The sequence below is a fragment of the Lepidochelys olivacea genome (genome assembly GCF_965140295.1).
Source record: "Lepidochelys olivacea isolate rLepOli2 genome assembly, chromosome: 3".
Taxonomy (NCBI): domain Eukaryota; kingdom Metazoa; phylum Chordata; order Testudines; family Cheloniidae; genus Lepidochelys; species Lepidochelys olivacea.
In genome coordinates, this window is record NC_140413.1 from 113944966 (window position 1) to 113962697 (window position 17732).

Consider the following 17732-nt stretch of genomic DNA (forward strand, 5'->3'; position numbering starts at 1 on the left):
GGGTAGTGCAGAATCTGGCAAGGATCTTACTGCGAGAAAAATAAAAAGGAGAAGAGCAGAGAATGGCATTTTAAATGTATGTATTAGTCTTACTTTCCTGTCCAGAATTGCAAAACCACTTCTGATGTAAGCTTACGAAGAACACCTCCCCACAAACCTACACAATGTAACAACTGTTCAGAAGCCACTTATCTATCTTTTGTGTGTGCGTGTGTTCTGATTATCTGCATCTTCATCTCTTAATACATGCAGAATAAAAACAGAAAAGTAATGCTAAGAAGATGCTAAGGTCATGATACACAGTAATCCTGATAAGTGAGCAGTATATTAAAAGAACTATAGTCTTATTCGCAATTCATTTTGTAATTCTTTTAAACAAGCTGTGATATGTCCTTACATACATTGTTGGGTCAACTTGTGAAGATGAGAGGGAAATATACCCCACTTCCTAAGCACTTTTTCACTTCAATGACGAGTGCACAATGTGTTAATTCTTTCATGGGCAAATAATGCTACTGGTGAGTTTTCATTTATAGTAATGTATCCATTGACACAGGGAGTTGGGCACAAGTTTAATGGGGCAAACTCTGTGCATCAAAAGGCTTCAATAGAAAGGAAATAGGACAGTGATACTGCTTACACAGTGGTTTCAGGATTTCAATGACTGTTTAATGGGTTTTAGGTGGAAATGGGCCTGATCTCAAAGCCTGCTTTTAAATTCCCCCAGACTTTTGGGAAGGAGTTTAACATCTGAACCTGGGTGTGAATTTCAGTATCTCTAAATCAGGCTGGATCAAATGCCAGGTGAGACCCCTGTCACATTTTGATGATTATGATCCCTGCATAAGTAGGGAGTGCACAGAGCTAAAGCCCTATTCTAGCCCAGAAGCTGGAGGTGCTAGAGTATAAGGGCATAAGGGGCTGCCTGCTCCCTAGGTTGGACGTTCTCCCCATCAATTCCAATGTACTTTCCCTACACAAAGTGCAATTCTTTTGGCTTTGAGAGATGCTGTATTTTACCTCACAGATCTAAAACTTGCTTCCTGGAGCACCAATATGTAAGAAATTCAGCTCAGGCCAGAATGTTCATTCAACTGACCAATATGTAAGAAATAGTTTATAATATATACTCTCGTTCTGTTGAATTGTTAGCTCTCAATGTACATACTGTAGCATGGAAATGTGGTGGAGTGTCTCTATAATTAAGGCTGTGGCTGCCCTTCCATCCCCACTAATTCTGGTGCCCAGAATATTGGAATATTACTTTTATATGAGTAAGTCTGCAAATAAGATGGTATAAAGTCAGTATGATAGTGACTATTCTAATGCCTGTGTGTGTACCCAGTGAACAACATAGTTTCAGAAGCCTGAGTAAATTTGGGCTGAGCAGATTGCTCAGGCAGTTAATAATACAACCGCAGGGCCTTCATTCCAAACAAATGGAGTGTTTTACGAAACAGTCAACACCCCTTCTCAAATGCTCAGAAATACTGCAATCAAGTTACACCTTTCAATGTGTGGGCAGAGTTAGAAGGGAATTTTGTTTTCCGTTGCCTAATTTATGTTAATTTGTTGTTTCATTTTTACATATGGGATAGTAAAAAGATATTAGTTTTTTTTGCCTGATAGAAAAACTTATCACTCTTCAGTCATATTGTATCTGCAAAAGAAGGAGGATCTGAAGTTTCCTGTAGGGCTTATGGTTTACATTACGCCTTGTACACAAGTGCTTTTTGGCATTCTAAATCCAGTGTTAAAAGTATTTTAAAAATCCTTATGTTCTGAAATAGAAGCTTCAGAATGTTGTGTGGCATTTGGCAGATATCTCTAGAGTGTCATGAACTATTACTGCCTGAAGAACTTGGCAGGCATTACACAGCCCCTGTACACCTTGCAAGTGTGTAGAAGTCCATGAACAACTTAATTATTGAGTATCTGTATAGCCGTTCCTGAGCACTTTGCAAAGTCTATATTTCCTCCTGCCTTCTTCAGGAGGCATGTGTGCCAGAAATGTGTGCCAGTCTCTGCAGAGCTCACAAATTGTGCCTGACCTCTTGAGCATGTTAAAAATTGCATTAATGCAAACTATTGGTGTGTAATGATTTGTTTGCATCTGCTAAGGACAAATGCTGCTAAGCCACATTACTGCCTGAAGAATTTGGCAAGTGTGTCTGAATCCCTGTGCACCTTTCAAAGTGTGATGCTGATATACTTGCTAAGTTTAGAGGCACTTAACTGTGCAGGGCTTTATGTGGAATGGTACTTCCTGGTACTAAAGGAAAGGGGTAGGGGTGTTATAGGTAGGCCAGATGAAAAGCAGTTCTGTAGCTCACATCTCTGCAAAGAATACAGATCCTTTGGTCAAATGTTCCATTTAGGGATAGTGTAGCAGGCCATAACCACTGACAGCCTAAGGGCTGTATCAGCAGCTATGCTGGTGACCTAAGGGTTCTGCAGAAGATGATTCCACATCCCTCTGTTTAGTTTCCTTTTAGAAAGGCTCTTTAGCTGAGCGTTACACAGGTGATGAGGATTTCACCCTTTAGAACTATTCTGTCCACAACCACACATTTATCTTCCAAAATGAGTTGGCTACTTTAAAAAGAAACACACCCACACACCACAGGTAAATGGCGAACCCTATAGATTTTGACAGTTTTCAAGGACTTCCATGGGAAAAGTTGCATAAGACTACACTGAAATATTTTTTTCATAGTTTACTTGTAACTCTGGCATAAACTCACACACTTCAAGCACAGAAGCCATAGATTTGAACTGACTAAGCTATGGAACTGAGACCTGGAAACCATGGAAAGCAGAGACACCCAGGGACTCAGTAATGGAAAGCAAGAAAGATCACCATATTCAACCCTAATTTACCCATTATGCTGGATGGAAAGAAATACAGCCTCTTCCAGTTTTTCCAGTGGCTATCATCCCTTTGCACTCATTTCAAGAGAGAAGCTGATCAAAAGCTAATAATCTAGAGAGAGAGGAAAAGATCACAGAAAAGAATAAAATTAAACAAAGCCCTTAAATAAAATCAATTAAAACTGACAGAGTCAAGTTAAAGGCTGCCAAATTTAAAGAACAGGAAAGAAATGAGGAAACAGAAGTGTCAAAATAAAAGTAAAAATATCAAAAGGAAAACAAGTCCTTGGAGGGCTAGATTGTATACAGATATTTAAGGCACCATCATTCCTTCAGTCGAGTGGCCATGACTCCCACTGACTCTGGTGGGAGTTGAGAGCCCCTAGGCTATTACATTTTTTTCAGTCCTTGCAATCAGCCAGAATGCCTTTGCTGTCTATCCCCAGGATTGAGCTTCCAGGAGCAGGCAGGCAGGACATTCTCATCATGATTCCTTGGCTCTAAAATGTATTCCTTTTTAACGTGGGTTAATGCCAGCGGAGTTTGGAGGGTTGTAGGACATGTTGCAAGACAGTTTTTTAACCCTGGCTTTTTCTTAATTTGAGACTGTCTGAGCCATCTGTTATGCTTATTTCAGTCGGGGGATGGTACTGTGTTTGATCTGTACCAGTTTCTGGCATTAGCTTGGTTTAATTTTTTTGTAGCACTCAATCAGTGCAATATACATATTAAAATAAACACAGGACAGGTGATGTTATGGCTCTCTCCCAGAGGTGTAGACCCACAGCAAGTAGTGAGCCCCAAGAGGCTGTCAGTAGTCACCCAGAGAAATGAATGACAGAAGATATACTTTGAACCTCATTGCAGAGATAATCATCCATTCAAGGAAGTTGAGCACCAGAAACTATTTTCCAGGAGACATGGCAATTGTAATTATAAACAGAGAAACAGAACTGTCCACCTACCAAAACCAAGGGTGACTAGCATCTATCAACAAGAAAGCACCCGGCTACTGTGAGGTGCTGATAAAGCTACTGAGCTCTAAGTGGAGACTAATTCAGAAGAGGACATGCCATAATTAAATTCATATCCAGAGAAGCATATAACAGCTTTTATATGGCCATGGAGTCCCAGAAAGTAAGTCTTTATTACATAGACACCAACTCCCTGGTTGCTTCCAGGCAGGAAGAGGTGGAGTGGAGGCAGGAAGAGGCAGGGTGGGGGTGGGGCCTTGTGGGAAAGGGGTGGACTGGGGACGGAGAGTGGGGCTGAGCTGGGGTTGAGCAACTCATAAAGACAGTGGGCAACTCATAAAGACTGTGCCTATGCATTGCTACACTAATCCTTCACTAGAGAAATGTACCAATGATCGAATCTGGCAAGTGATGAGGAGTAGGTAGGAATTCTTTTAAATGCCATCAACAAATAACATTGAAGCAGATCACCTTCATAGAGTCATAGAGTTTAAGGTCAGAAAGGATCACCATATCATCTAGTCTGACCTTCAGAATATCAACATTACATTTCACACAGTTACCCCTGTGCTGAGCCCAGTGACTTGTGTTTGGCAAAGTGTATCTTCCAGAAAGGGACAAAGTCATGATCTAAAGCCATCAAGAGATGGTGAACCCCCTCTTCCCTTGGTAGTTTGTTCCAATGGTTAATCAGTCTCACTGTATAAACGTGTGCCTTATTTCTCATTTAAATTTGTCTGGCTTCAACTTCCAGCCCTTGGTTCTTGTTGTGCCTTTCTTCACTAGATTTAGAGAGTCCATAAGTACCTAGTATTTTCTCCTTATGAAGATATTTATACATTTTAATCATATCACGTCTGAATCTTTTTTTATATATTAACTAAACAGATTAAGCTCTTGAAATCTCTCACTCTGAGTACATCTACACGGGGATAAAAAAAACCTGCGGCTCACCCAGGTCAGCTGACTCAGGCTTGCAGGGATTGGGCTCCCTCCAGGCTGAAATTTTTTTGTGTAGATGTTCTGGCTCAGGCTGGAATCTGAGCTCTGGGACTCTGTGAGGTGGGAGGGTCTCAGAGCTCAGGCTCCAGCCTGAGCCCAACCATCCACACAGCAATTTTTAGCCCTGTAGCCTTCCCAGGTGCCTAAATTAGCTGACCCAGGCCAGCCAGGAGTTTTTTATCCTTGTGGCTCTTTTCTGTACCAACTCCAATTTTTTAAAATCCTTTTTAAAATGTGACCATCAGAACTGTACGCACTATTGCAGTATCACTGCCATAGACAGAGGTAAAATCCTCCTTACTCCTACTTATTGTTTCCCTGGTTATACTTCCAAGGATCACACTGGCCTTCTTGCCACAGCATCACATATTTAATTGCTTGTCCACTGGGACCCTAGGAACGTTTCAGAGTCACTACTATGGAGGGTATAGTCCCCGACTCTGTAAGTATGGCTTGTGTTCCTTTTTTCTAGATGTTTAACTTGGCATTTGGCTGTATTAAAATGCATTTTGTTTGAATGAGCCCAGCTTACCAAGTGATCCATATTGCTCTGTATGACTGCCCTGTCCTCATCCTTATTTACCACTCCACCAATCTGTGTGACAGACACAAATTTTACTGGCAATTTTATATTTACTTCCAGATCACTGATGAAAATATTGAATAGCATCAAGCCTAACCAATCCCTGTGGAACTGCACTAGAAACACCTCATTTCCCATTGAACTTTTATTTCTAATTGCTACCTTCACTTCACCACTGAAGCAGGATGGCTTTTAGCCAAAGTAGTCCTCTTTTTTGATTGTGGAATCATGGCTTTTCGATGATCTAATAAACTCCCCTTAAAGAACTTCCAATTTTCATTCACATTTTTCTGTCCACATTTTTACTCCCAATCATTTTTCTCATAATTTTCCTTAGTTTTAGGGAATTAACTTTTTAGAGCTAATTATTACAAGGCTGGGATTGCCCTCTCTTTGTCCATATTTAAAGAGTTCAGGTCATGATCACTGGTCCATGGGCACCCATCAATGTCTAGTGCAGTGATTAATTCATCTTTATCCATCACAATGAGGTCCAAAGTTACCTTGTGCTGGGTATAATACCTCTTGTGTTATAACGTCTTTCTAGACGTGGATTATTTTGTCTGAAGCAGTTATTGTTTCAGGTGATATTTTTAGACTTTTCAGTGTAAAACAAATCTCCATATCTCACCAATATGTGTGAAGGGGAGGTGACATAAAGAACTAGATATGTTCCAAGCCCCCCATCCTCTGATCTGCAGTGCTAAACTGAATCTTGCCTTGTTGCTGCATGGATGCACTAGAGTAGGGTAAGGCAAAAGAGAGAGACACACATTTCTTGTGCCCTCTTCCCCACCATAATCTACCTGGACTACACAGGGCAACATACGGGCCTATATTAGCACCTTGCTTTGTCACCCTTGAGTAACAAGGAGGATGAAGAATTTTTTAGGATAACACATGGAATAATAAAATAGAATGGAATAATGGCATGAAAAGAAAAATGTAAACTGCATACCAGAAACAAAATTTAAACTAAAAAGAACAGGAGTACTTGTGGCACCTTAGAGACTAACAAATTTATTTGAGCATAAGCTTTCGTGAGCTACAGCTCACTTTACTGGATGCATTCATCGGATGAAGTGAACTGTAACTCACAAAAGCTTATGCTCAAATAAATGTGTTAGTCTCTAAGGTGCCACAAGTACTCCTGTTCTTTTTGCGAATACAGACTAACACGGCTGCTACTCTGAAAAGTTTAAACTGTGTAGTAGTCTGTGAAGGGATTTAAAACAGGAATGACTAAACACAGTACTTTCGGAAAAAGTCTTACACTGCATATAACAGATCATCTTTACTTTCTAGGGTTCTGAAAAGACCCTTTTACACTGTTTCTGACTTCTCATGGTGTTATATGGCAGTGTCTAACTGAAACAGTTTTCTTTAATTCTCCTTATAATGAGTCAGTATTTCCTGAGGAGTTCCCTCATAGTCCCTCAGCAGGATTTTTCTTGACAGTTTTTTAATTTTGCTCAGTAACAAATTATTTTAGTTCACCTCCTGGGATCTGCTATATAAAAAAAGAGAGTCGTGAAATATAAATGAGATGATGATCAGAGAGTTAATGTTTATCTGAGAAGGTGACAGATGGAGATTTTTGTCAAGGAGTTTATTTTCACAAATTCATAGAGTCTGAGGCCAGAAGGGATGACTGTGATCATCTAGTCTGACTTCCTGTATAACACAGGCCAGCGAACTTCCCCTAAATAATTCCTAGAGCAGATCTTTTGAGAAGAAAGATTCAATCTTGATTTTAAAATGGTCATTGGTGGAGAATCCACCACAACTCTGGGTAAATTGTTCCAATGGTTATTTACTCTCACCATGGGTGGTGGGTGAAGCTTCCCCTGGGGGAGGTTAGCTCCCCGTCCCTCCTCATCTGCCCGCAACCCCACCCACAGTCCACCCCAGGCCCTACCCCCTCCCCTGTCCACCTCCTCTCTGCTTCCCCCCCCACCGCCACTCACCAGGTATGTCCCTCTTTTCCATCCCCCTCTCTCACTTGGCCCCCTCCCCCCACTGCTCGCTCTGTGTGTGTTCCTCCTCTCCTCTTGTTCCTGTGACAGCAGGGGGGCTTGCTTTCTGGCTGGGCAGCCTAGGGCTGGGCACTGGAGATGGATTTCTGAGGTGCTGGGCATTGGGAGGGGGGCTTGTTGCCCAGCACTGCAAGCCAGGTCTGTTGGCTGGTGCCTCTCTCTGGGGGCAGGAGCCAGCCTGTCTTAGGCCTAACATTTGGACCCAGTAGTGGAGGAATTGGAACTGCTGAACCCTTCGGTGAATCTGAGTTGAGAGGAAGCTGGCAGGATTCACTCCAGATCCACCAGAGCTGTGACTCCGCCAATGCCCTCTGCCCTACCAGAGCAACTCCCTGACTGATCAGCCCAGGGACCCTGCTGCCCGAGGGCCCTATCACTCAAATATGCATTTCCTGAACAGCTCTGGGCAAGGTTCATCATCACCATCTCCAGCCCCTAGCTGGCACCAGGAGCTGCCATTGCGGGATGCAAGTGGTGAGCAGTAGCGGTGGGGGTTAACGGTGGTGGGGGAGAAGAGGAAGGGACGTGGCGAGTGACAGCATGGGGGCTGAGTGGGGAAGGGCGGGAGGAGAGGAAGGATGCAGCAAGTGGCTGTGGTGGGGGGCGACAAGCGAGAGGGAAGGAGAGGAGAGAAGCAACAAGGGGTGGTGGGAACCTCCGGAGAGGGTGGTGGAATGGAGGAGAGCTGGAGAGGAGCAGCCAGGCAGTGGCAGCTGGTGGGGACCTTAGGGAAGGGAAGAGGTGTGGGTGTGGCCACCACAACCCAGGCATCTGGCAGCGGGGTAAGCAGCGAGTGCGCGAGGGGTGGCTAATTATACCCTTGGCCTATTATACCCGCCGTACAAGACTCTCACCGTTAAAAATATAAGCTTTATTTCCAGTCTGAATTTGTCTAGCTTCAACTTCCCTCCATTGAATCACGTTGTACCTTTCTCTGTTCGACTGAAGAACCCATTATTAAATATTTGTTCCCCTTATATGTACTTATGGACTCTAACCAAGTCATCCCTTAACTTTCTCTTTGTTAAGCTGATTAGACTGAGCTTCTTGTGTCTATCATTATAAGGCATGTTTTCTAATCCTTTAACCGGTCTCATGGCTCTTCTCTAACCCCTCTCCAATTTAGCAACATCCTTCTTGAATTGTGGACACCAAAAATGGACAGCATGCCAGCAGCCATTGCACCAATGCCAAATACAGAGGTAATAAAACAGAGGGCTGTTAAGCAATTAAAAATATTAATCGTGATTAATCACAATGTTAAACAATAATAGAATACCATTTATTTAAATATTTGTGGGTGTTTTCTACATTTTCAAATATATTGATTTCAATTACAACACAGAACACAAAGTGTACAGTTCTCACTTTATATTTATTTTTATTACAAATATTTGTGCTGTAAAAACAAAAGAAATAGTATTTTTTCAATTCACCTCAAACAAGTACTCTAGTGCAATCTCTTTATCATGAAAGTTGAATTTACAAATGTAGAATTATGTGCAAAAAATAACTGCATTCAAAAATAAAACAATGTAAAACTTTTTAGCCTACAAGTCCACTCAGTTCTACTGCTTGTTCAGTCAAAAACTTTGTGTACATTTACAGGAGATAATGCTGCCCGCTTCTTGTTTACAGTGTCACCTGAAAGTGAGAACAGGTGTTCACACAGCACTGTTGTAGTTGGCACTGCAAGATATTTACATGCCAGATGCATTAAAGATTCATATGTCCCTTCATGCTTTAACCACTATTCCAAAGGACATGCGTCCGTGCTAATGTGGGGTTCTGCTCGATAACAATCCAAAGCAGTGCAGACCGACATATGTTCATTTTCATATCTGAGTCAGATGCCACCAGCAGAAGATTGATTTTCTTTTTTGGTGGTTCAGGTTCTGTAGTTTCCACATCAGAGTGTTGCTCTTTTAAGACTTCTGAAAGCATGCTCCACACCTCGTCCCTCTCAGATTTTGGAAGGCACTTCAGATTCTCAAACCTTGCGTCAAGTGGTGTAGCTACCTTTAGAAATCTCACATTGGTACCTTCTTTGCATTTTGTCAAATTTGCCATGAAAGTGTTCTTAAAATGAACATCATATGCTGGGTCATCATCCAAGACTGGCTGCTATAACATGAAATGTATGGCAGAATGCGGGTAAAACAGGGCAGGAGACATACTATTCTCCCCAAAGGAGTTCAGTTACAAATGTAATTAATACAGTATTTTTTTATGAGCGTCATCAACATGGAAGTATGTCCTCTGGAATGATGGCCAAAGCATGAAGGGGAATACAAATATTTAGCATATCTGGCACGTAAATACCTTGCAATGCCGGCTACAAAAGTACCATGCGAACGCCTGTTCTCACTTTCAGATGACACTGTAAATAAGAAGCTGGCAGCATTATCTCCTGTAAATGTAAACAAACTTGTTTGTCTGAGCAATTGGCTGAAGTAGGACTGAGTGGACTTGTAGGCTCTAAAGTTTTACATTGTTTTGTTTTTGAGTGAAGTTACGTAACAAAAAAAATCTACATTTGTAAGTTGCACTTTCATGATAAAGAGATTGCATTATGGTATTGTTCGAGATGAAATGAAAAATACTGTTTCTTTTGTTTATCATTTTACAGTGAAAATATTTGTAATAAAAATAGTAATATAGAGTGATCACTGTACACTTTGTGTTCTGTGTTGTAATTGAAATCAATGTTTGAAAATGTAGAAAAACATCCAAAAATATTTAATTTCAACTGGCATTCCATTGTTTAACAGTGCGATTAAAACTGCAATTAATTGCGATTAATTTTTTAAATTACGATTAATTTTTTGAGTTAATCACAAGTTAACTGCGATTTATTGACAGCCCTAAAAAACCAACTCTACTACTTCTATTGCTCTGATGGTAATTATCCACTCCAGGGTGTGCAATAATAGAGCCTGGCTGTACTTCGTGTGGTTGAAGGCACCAGGCCTCCAGCCTCAGGTATTGCAGCTCCCCCAAACTGTGCACAATCAGTCCCTGTTGGATTAGGATAAGGTGAGAGGAGTGGATACAAAATACAACTTGGTCCCATCTACACTTTTTTATCCATTTCCAGGGGCAACCATATTGTAACCAGGTCCCCAGCACTGTTCGTTCATATTGTAGATAGAACCTAAAACATAGCTACTCACACATAAGATAGGGTTAAATTCTACCTATTATATTCCAATGTGGAACTAATCATATAGGATTGTAGCTCAACTCTGAGTGGCCAAGGGCCTCCACTTGTTTTATAGCACAGCACAAAAAAAGTGTACAAATGTTTTCAGAAGAACTAATCAAGCTTGATTATAGCCAGACTGATAGTAAAAATGTGTACATAACTGGGTGGTCCCCGTACAGATGGAATTTGTAGTGAACATTTAATAAGTGACCTTCATAACACAGAGCAGTTGAGATCCAGAGGGTCTGTGTAAAATATTATTTAAGCCTGGAGAAAGGTGAATTTATCATTGAGATCATCCTAATGTGACACAGATTTATTCCAGAGTTAATATTCCTGTGAGCCTGTGCTTTTAAAATATCTGTCTAGGATTTATTCCTGCTAAAGATTTAAGTATTACAGGCTGCCAGGCACCTTGGAGGAAAAACTGAATCCAAGATCCTATTTTTTTGCTGTGCATGTTCTTTCTTGTTATAGGGAGAGCAGCTGAGATTTTTTTATACATGGCATTTAACTTTTGAGTAAGAAAAAAAATGAATCACCCATAACCAGAGAGAGAAAAACATATCAGTACCCTTTCTCTCTCTTCTCCTCATCCTGATTTTAAAAGGACTATGTGCATAGGATGTATCGCAAAAATTTTGGTCACTCCGCTCTTCTTGACTGACTTACAGCAGTACAAAAGAGCACCCAAGCCCTCCACCTTGTCCACTGAAAATCATCAGATTGATCCGTTGCCAGAAATGCTGCAGAAAGTTTGCCAAAATATCCCCTGCCTCATTTGCCCACTCCCTACCCCTGCTGCATGGAAAAGTATAATAGATACCAAACCAACTGTACTTGTGATGACAGGACAAAGACCTGATCAGGCTGGGAGAAATGGAGGAGACCTGGAAGTTAATGTCAGGAATAGGGGAGGTGTATGAAGGGAGAGTACAGTAACTAGCCTAGGATTTCATTCTGTGATTGCAGCAGGTTAGAGCCATAGAATGTACAGAGTCACTTGACAGGTATGTCTGTAGAAATTCAGCCTCAGGGAACTATTTCTTAATGAGCTTGCAGTGTGTCAACATTTAGATTGGTATGAGTCAGCCATTTGTTTTTTAATCTCTTCCTCTGCATACACAGTGACTGTGCCTGGGAACATTACCCACGAAGTGCCCCTGAATGGCAAGTTTAAGGTCTCCCTGGCAACATGGGTAAAGGAAACAGGCAGACTTTGATAAAAAATATCTAAGTCCAGCCTTACTTACAATTTGCACGCACACACAAAAAAAGGATCCCTTAAAACCAAATAGACATATGTGAAGCTTTTACTGGGTTTCAGAATAACCCTGCAACATCAGGCTCGCAGGGTTTTATCAGTACAGCAAGTGTGCGGGCAGGACCCTGCACATACCTGTAATGAGGACACCTCTTTAAGATACTCTACTGTTCCAGCCTGAGAACCCCAGCAATGGTAGTTATTGAATGCAAGAAATGTGAGAGCTAGAAGCTGCTGCAGTTCCCCTCATAAAAAAAACATATTAAACATGCATGCGCCTGCCTGTATTTACCGTTTAAAAGACAGTACAGTACCCAGCTCTGTAACTGTAGGTTTGCCTCTCACCAAAGCGAGGCTCCTGCTCAGCTGTGGTCATCTGTAGATGAGCCAGGGATCTCAGAAACAAGCCACACAACTTCATCCTTGTCCCTGGTTCACAGGTCTTGCATTGGCACCCATCCATTGTTGCTTTAAGAACAGCACACACCAATCAGACTGAGACGCAGCAGGCTGAGACCAGTGCTTCTTTTGGGAGTCTTCAGCACAGAAAAAAACAAAGAGAAAAGTATAAACTCAAGGGCAGGCGGCCCGTTTTCCTTTCTGCAGAGGTCTCTGTCTTTATCCTTCTGTGAGCCCCACTGTACTAGAAAGCAGTGGTTCTCAGCCAGGGTCCTGGGCCCACCTAGGGGGCCGTGAGCAGGTTTCAGGGGGTCCGCCAAGCCGGGCTGGTATTCGACTTGCTGGGGCCCAGGGCAGAAAGCCAAAGCCCCACCGCCAAAGCTCCAAGCTCCACCACCCAGGGTTGAAGTCAAAGCCTGAGCAACTTAGCTTCACAGGGCCCCCTGTAGCATGGGACCCCGAGCAACTGCCCTGTTTGCTACCCCCTAACCCCATCCCTAGCTTTGATATGCAAAAAAACCAGTTGTTGTGGCACAGCTGGGACATGGAGTTTTTATAGCATGCTGGGGGGCCCTCGAAAAGAAAAAGGTTGAGACCCCCTGTACTAGACTGTTCCTAGACTGAGGCAGCTTTTGAAAGAACTATCACTTCTGACCTGGGTTGCCCTGGTAAACTCTTTGCTTGGGTTCCTGGGGATGTGCTCTTGGCTGGAGTCTTCCCCAAGCCACGCACTTGACAAAATATTATTCTGGCACTCGAGCTTCCTGGTGTTCTTCCCAGCTTTCTGGGTACTCTCTGTAATAGCAGAAAATTATTCTCTGTAGTAGTTCTAGATCTCCTGCTTGGAGTCACTGTGTTTGATCAATGGCTACCTTCTGGGGCCAAGATATTATTCTGTGCCTGCTCCATCTGCTCCTGGAAGATAGAAAAAGGTGAGAGGAGAAAAATCCCTATAGAAAAAAAGACTCGGCCAGAGCAACATAACTTTGTTGACTTTAATGGAGCTACTCTGATTTCCACCAGCTGAAGACTTGGTCCACTGCTTTGTTTCATTCACTTAGGTCCAAACCCCTTCACTCCTTTTCAGAAAGAGGGCTTTGTCACAGCAGCACTGATTGCTACGAATACTTTCCCCTTCTTACAGTCTCGTTGTCTATGAACCTAGGCAGTTTCAGCCAAAGATGCTAATCATATTTGTATTTTTCTCTGAAGGTATAAGTCTCTGAAAATGTGGTTTATCTTGGAAGAACTGACATAATCTTATCTGTAGTGCATTGGAGACTTTAATTGTTAGATGTTCTTTCAGGAGGGCTGATTGCTTCCACACAAGATATTTCAGATCATTGATTTAAAGAAATCTCTTTTCTTTTAGGAAGTTTCTCAAAGGAGTTATTTTATTTTATCCTCAACAGCACTGTTTCCTGGAGAAACTGTCATTGTGAGGAAAGTTATTATGGTTTAGTTTTGCAAACTGGTTATTTCCATAGTCCATTTGCATCTTTGGTTAGCCTGCTAGGCTTTATAATGAAATACAAACACAAACACTCCAGTTTCTTATATCCCTGCTGCTTTGTCACTTAAAGCTACATGTCCTCAATAACTACTTACTGAATGTGAAGTAGGCTTTTTTCCCTTTAGGAGACACTAGCTTTAGGGTATCCGAGGGGTAGCCGCTTTAGAGCTGATTCTGGTAACCTGGCACTGCTCGATGTATTTTTGCTGGAATATGGAACCTACACAAATTGCACCACAAGCAAATTTCTTTATAATAGACGGATCATAAAACTGCAGTTTGGCAGCCCATCCCCCTGGTTATTTAAAGTGGATTTCCCAGCTGGTATTTTTTTCAATAGATAATGTTAATTGGGACTTTTGTAAAGGCATAAGGGATACGAAACCATTGTTGTTGCCCAGCCTACCTCTGGGCGTTCAGTAAGATGCATTCTGCAACCAGGATACCATTCCACAAGCTGGTAAGAAAAGTTGATACCATATGTGGCTACCAAGGTACACAATGATTTCTTTGTATTACATTAGTGCCTGGAAGACCCAACTGGGAACCCACTTCACTAGGCACAGTACAAACACAGAGTAAAAGATGGCGCCAGGCCCACTTACATTCTAAGACTACATCTCTACTATGAGCTGGGGGGTGATTCCCCTGCTTGTGTATGCATATTTGAACTAGCACAAGTAGAACTAGCAGTATAGCCAGGATAGCCCGGGTCGCGGGAGCTGAGGCCCTGCTGAGCTGTGCTGAGACCAATGTACCGCCATTTTCAGGAGGGTTTGTACTTGGCTCCGTCATGCCTCTGCGGCCACTACCTGTGCTATTGCAGCTACACTGTGACACGGATGAGCACGAAGGCGAGCATGTGTACGCAAGCAGGGGAACCGCACTGCTGGCTCGTAGTGCAGATGTGGCCTTAATTCACAGCAAGCAAAAAGAATAGAAAGCAAGCTGTGTATCTGATTAAACCAAATTACTCTCACTTCTATCTGACTTGGAAGTACTGGTTGATCCAGAAACTGCTGCAGCTAAAGAAGGGACAGAGGGAAAAAGAGGCTTGCTCTAAAATATGGCATGATAGATTTTTGTTTCAGTGTCAGATTTGAAAGCAAACCTGAAGAGTAGCTGAAGTTTAAGTTACATTAACAGGAGGGGTTCTTTCCACTTGAAGCACTTACAAATCATGGCTGGAATAGGCTCAACAAATCATTCAGAACAGTAACTATTGGTTGGCATATCTCCTGGGACTGTCTTATGGTTTGACCATATTGTCCCACACCAACAAGCTGATTCTGCCTGTTGGCTTTTCTTTTAAATTATTTTAGTTCAATATATTGCTTATAAAAAGGGCCAGACAGAGCATGAAATCATATGTGTATCCACAGACCGTATGTAGCGGGGGTAGCAACAATAAAAGCTTCCCCAGGCTGCCCTACAAATGTAACTTGAGGGCTTACCTCTGAGTGACACTCTCATGGTTCATTCATTTCCTTGGTCCCTATGATAAGACTGTCAACAAGGATGCCAGATTTGGTGTGATGTAGGCACCTGTCCACTAGGCAATGGACTGTGAGCACAAACTAAAGTCACATAGGCCATAAAACAGCCATTGGATAGAGCAGAAAAGGTATTTGGTTCCCACTGACCTGGGATAGATTTCAGCTGATGGAAGGCTTTATGTCCTTTACTAATAGGCTGGGACCTCCTGTACTTTAGGAGGTGGGGATGTCTCTCTGAGCACACAAACAATACATCCTTTTACTGAGGTAATTCAAATGAGCCAGATTGATGCCTTTAGGATTTCCCTGATGGGTCTGAGAAAAACAACTCCTGATAAGGGCCAAGACTTATTCCAATTATCTCTGGGAATTGTTACCCCTCTGTACTCAAACAACTGCTCAGGAAATCTTGGCTGGTGATGTTGATATGGGGAGCACTTTCTAGAGAGTTTAAAACTTGTGTTGTTTGTCTGGCACAGGATGAGATACTGAAGAATACTCTAAACTATGCAGACCATGCGAATTCTGTCACCACCTTGTCTGAAGTGGAGAGCCCCATTACGATCCATTAAAGCTCCCAGACCATTCAAACTTGATTATGTTGTCATTACAGTATTATCTGTCCCCGTGACACTGAATAGTGGCACATCTTCATCCAGCGCTTACTCTCACTAACCAGAATGGACGCACATGTTTTGTTCTGCTGAACAGTTTGTCAGGCAGAGCTGTGTGTGAACTTCTCCTGATAAGGTGAGCAGTTGGCATAACACCTAATCCTACCCAGGAATGGAGTCTGGAAGGAAACAAAAGTGTTCATCCTTTATTTCTTTCATTGAATAGTGTGTGGCCTCGTAAAAAGCCAAGGACATCGAATCTTTTGGGTGCCATCCTTGGTTCTGCTACTAATTCGCTTGTATGATCTTGGGTGAGTACCTTCACCTCATTGGGGCTTGGTTTATTGATCTCCAAAATGTGTATATTATTGCCAGCATGAAAGTCACAGGGATGCTTGGAGGCTTAAATAATGTTTGTAAATTGCTTTGAGATTCTCTAACTAAGGGCTGTGTAAGAAGCCCACGACTGACCCTGCAAGAACAAATTGACTTTGTACGCTAGAAAATGAATGTCTGTATGTTACTTATGTCTCTTCATGCCACTCCTTTCTGCAGGGCTGGAGGGTTTCTATGGGGAAGGAGTCTGCTGGTTCTCCAAAAAGATCTGTGCCTACATCTAGACAATAACTGTGATTTAACCTAGGTTTAAAAGCAAACAATTTGATCCCTTGACATACTGTTGATTGAGAAGGTCTTCTGAATACATTCTCAAAGGATCCTTTTCAAATAAATGGTTATGAACCATGAAATGTAAACATAATTACCACATCAAGATGTGCATTATCACATTGCATACCAAGACACTTACAGTCTATTGTTCAGCCTTATGCTTTTAAGCACCAAGAAGTGAAGTGTATGCTAAAAAAACACCTCATACTGGAATTAGTAGTAATAATACTTCAAAATTCTGTAGCACCTTCTATTTGAGACTTTCAAAACATTTTATAAACACTAATTAATTTAGGTTTCAGAGTAACAGCCGTGTTAGTCTGTATTCGCAAAAAGAAAAGGAGGACTTGTGGCACCTTAGAGACTAACCAATTTATTTGAGCATGAGCTTTCGTGAGCTACAGCTCACTTCATCGGATGCATACTGTGGAAAGTGTAGAAGATCTTTTTATATACACACAAAGCATGAAAAAATACCTCCTCCCACCCCACTCTCCTGCTGGTAATAGCTTATCTAAAGATAAGCTTATCTAAAGATAAGCTATTACCAGCAGGAGAGTGGGGTGGGAGATAAGCTATTACCAACAGGGGTGGGAGGAGGTATTTTTTCATGCTTTGTGTGTATATAAAAAGATCTTCTACACTTTCCACAGTACGCATCTGATGAAGTGAGCTGTAGCTCACGAAAGCTCATGCTCAAATAAATTGGTTAGTCTCTAAGGTGCCACAAGTACTCCTTTTCTTTTTACTAATTAATTTAGTGTCACAAAACCCTTGCAGAGTGTGTAGAATTATCCACATAATACTTTGTGTACTATAATCCCCAGGGTAAGAGATGCAGAAAGGTTAAGGTCAAGTTTTTACAGAAGTGGCCACAGAGTTTGAGTACCTCATTCCCAGATTCCCAACCTGAAACACCTTGGGCTAGATTTTCAGAATTACTGAGCGCTACAGCTCCTATAGAAGTCAGATGCAGAGTCTCAGCACCCCTTAAAATCAGCCCTTCAATGTCTAGCCTGTGCGATCTGCCCAAGGTTACAAAGAAAGTTTTGTTGTGCAGACTCCCAGCCCCATACGCTAATCACAAGACCTCATTATCCTTGCTC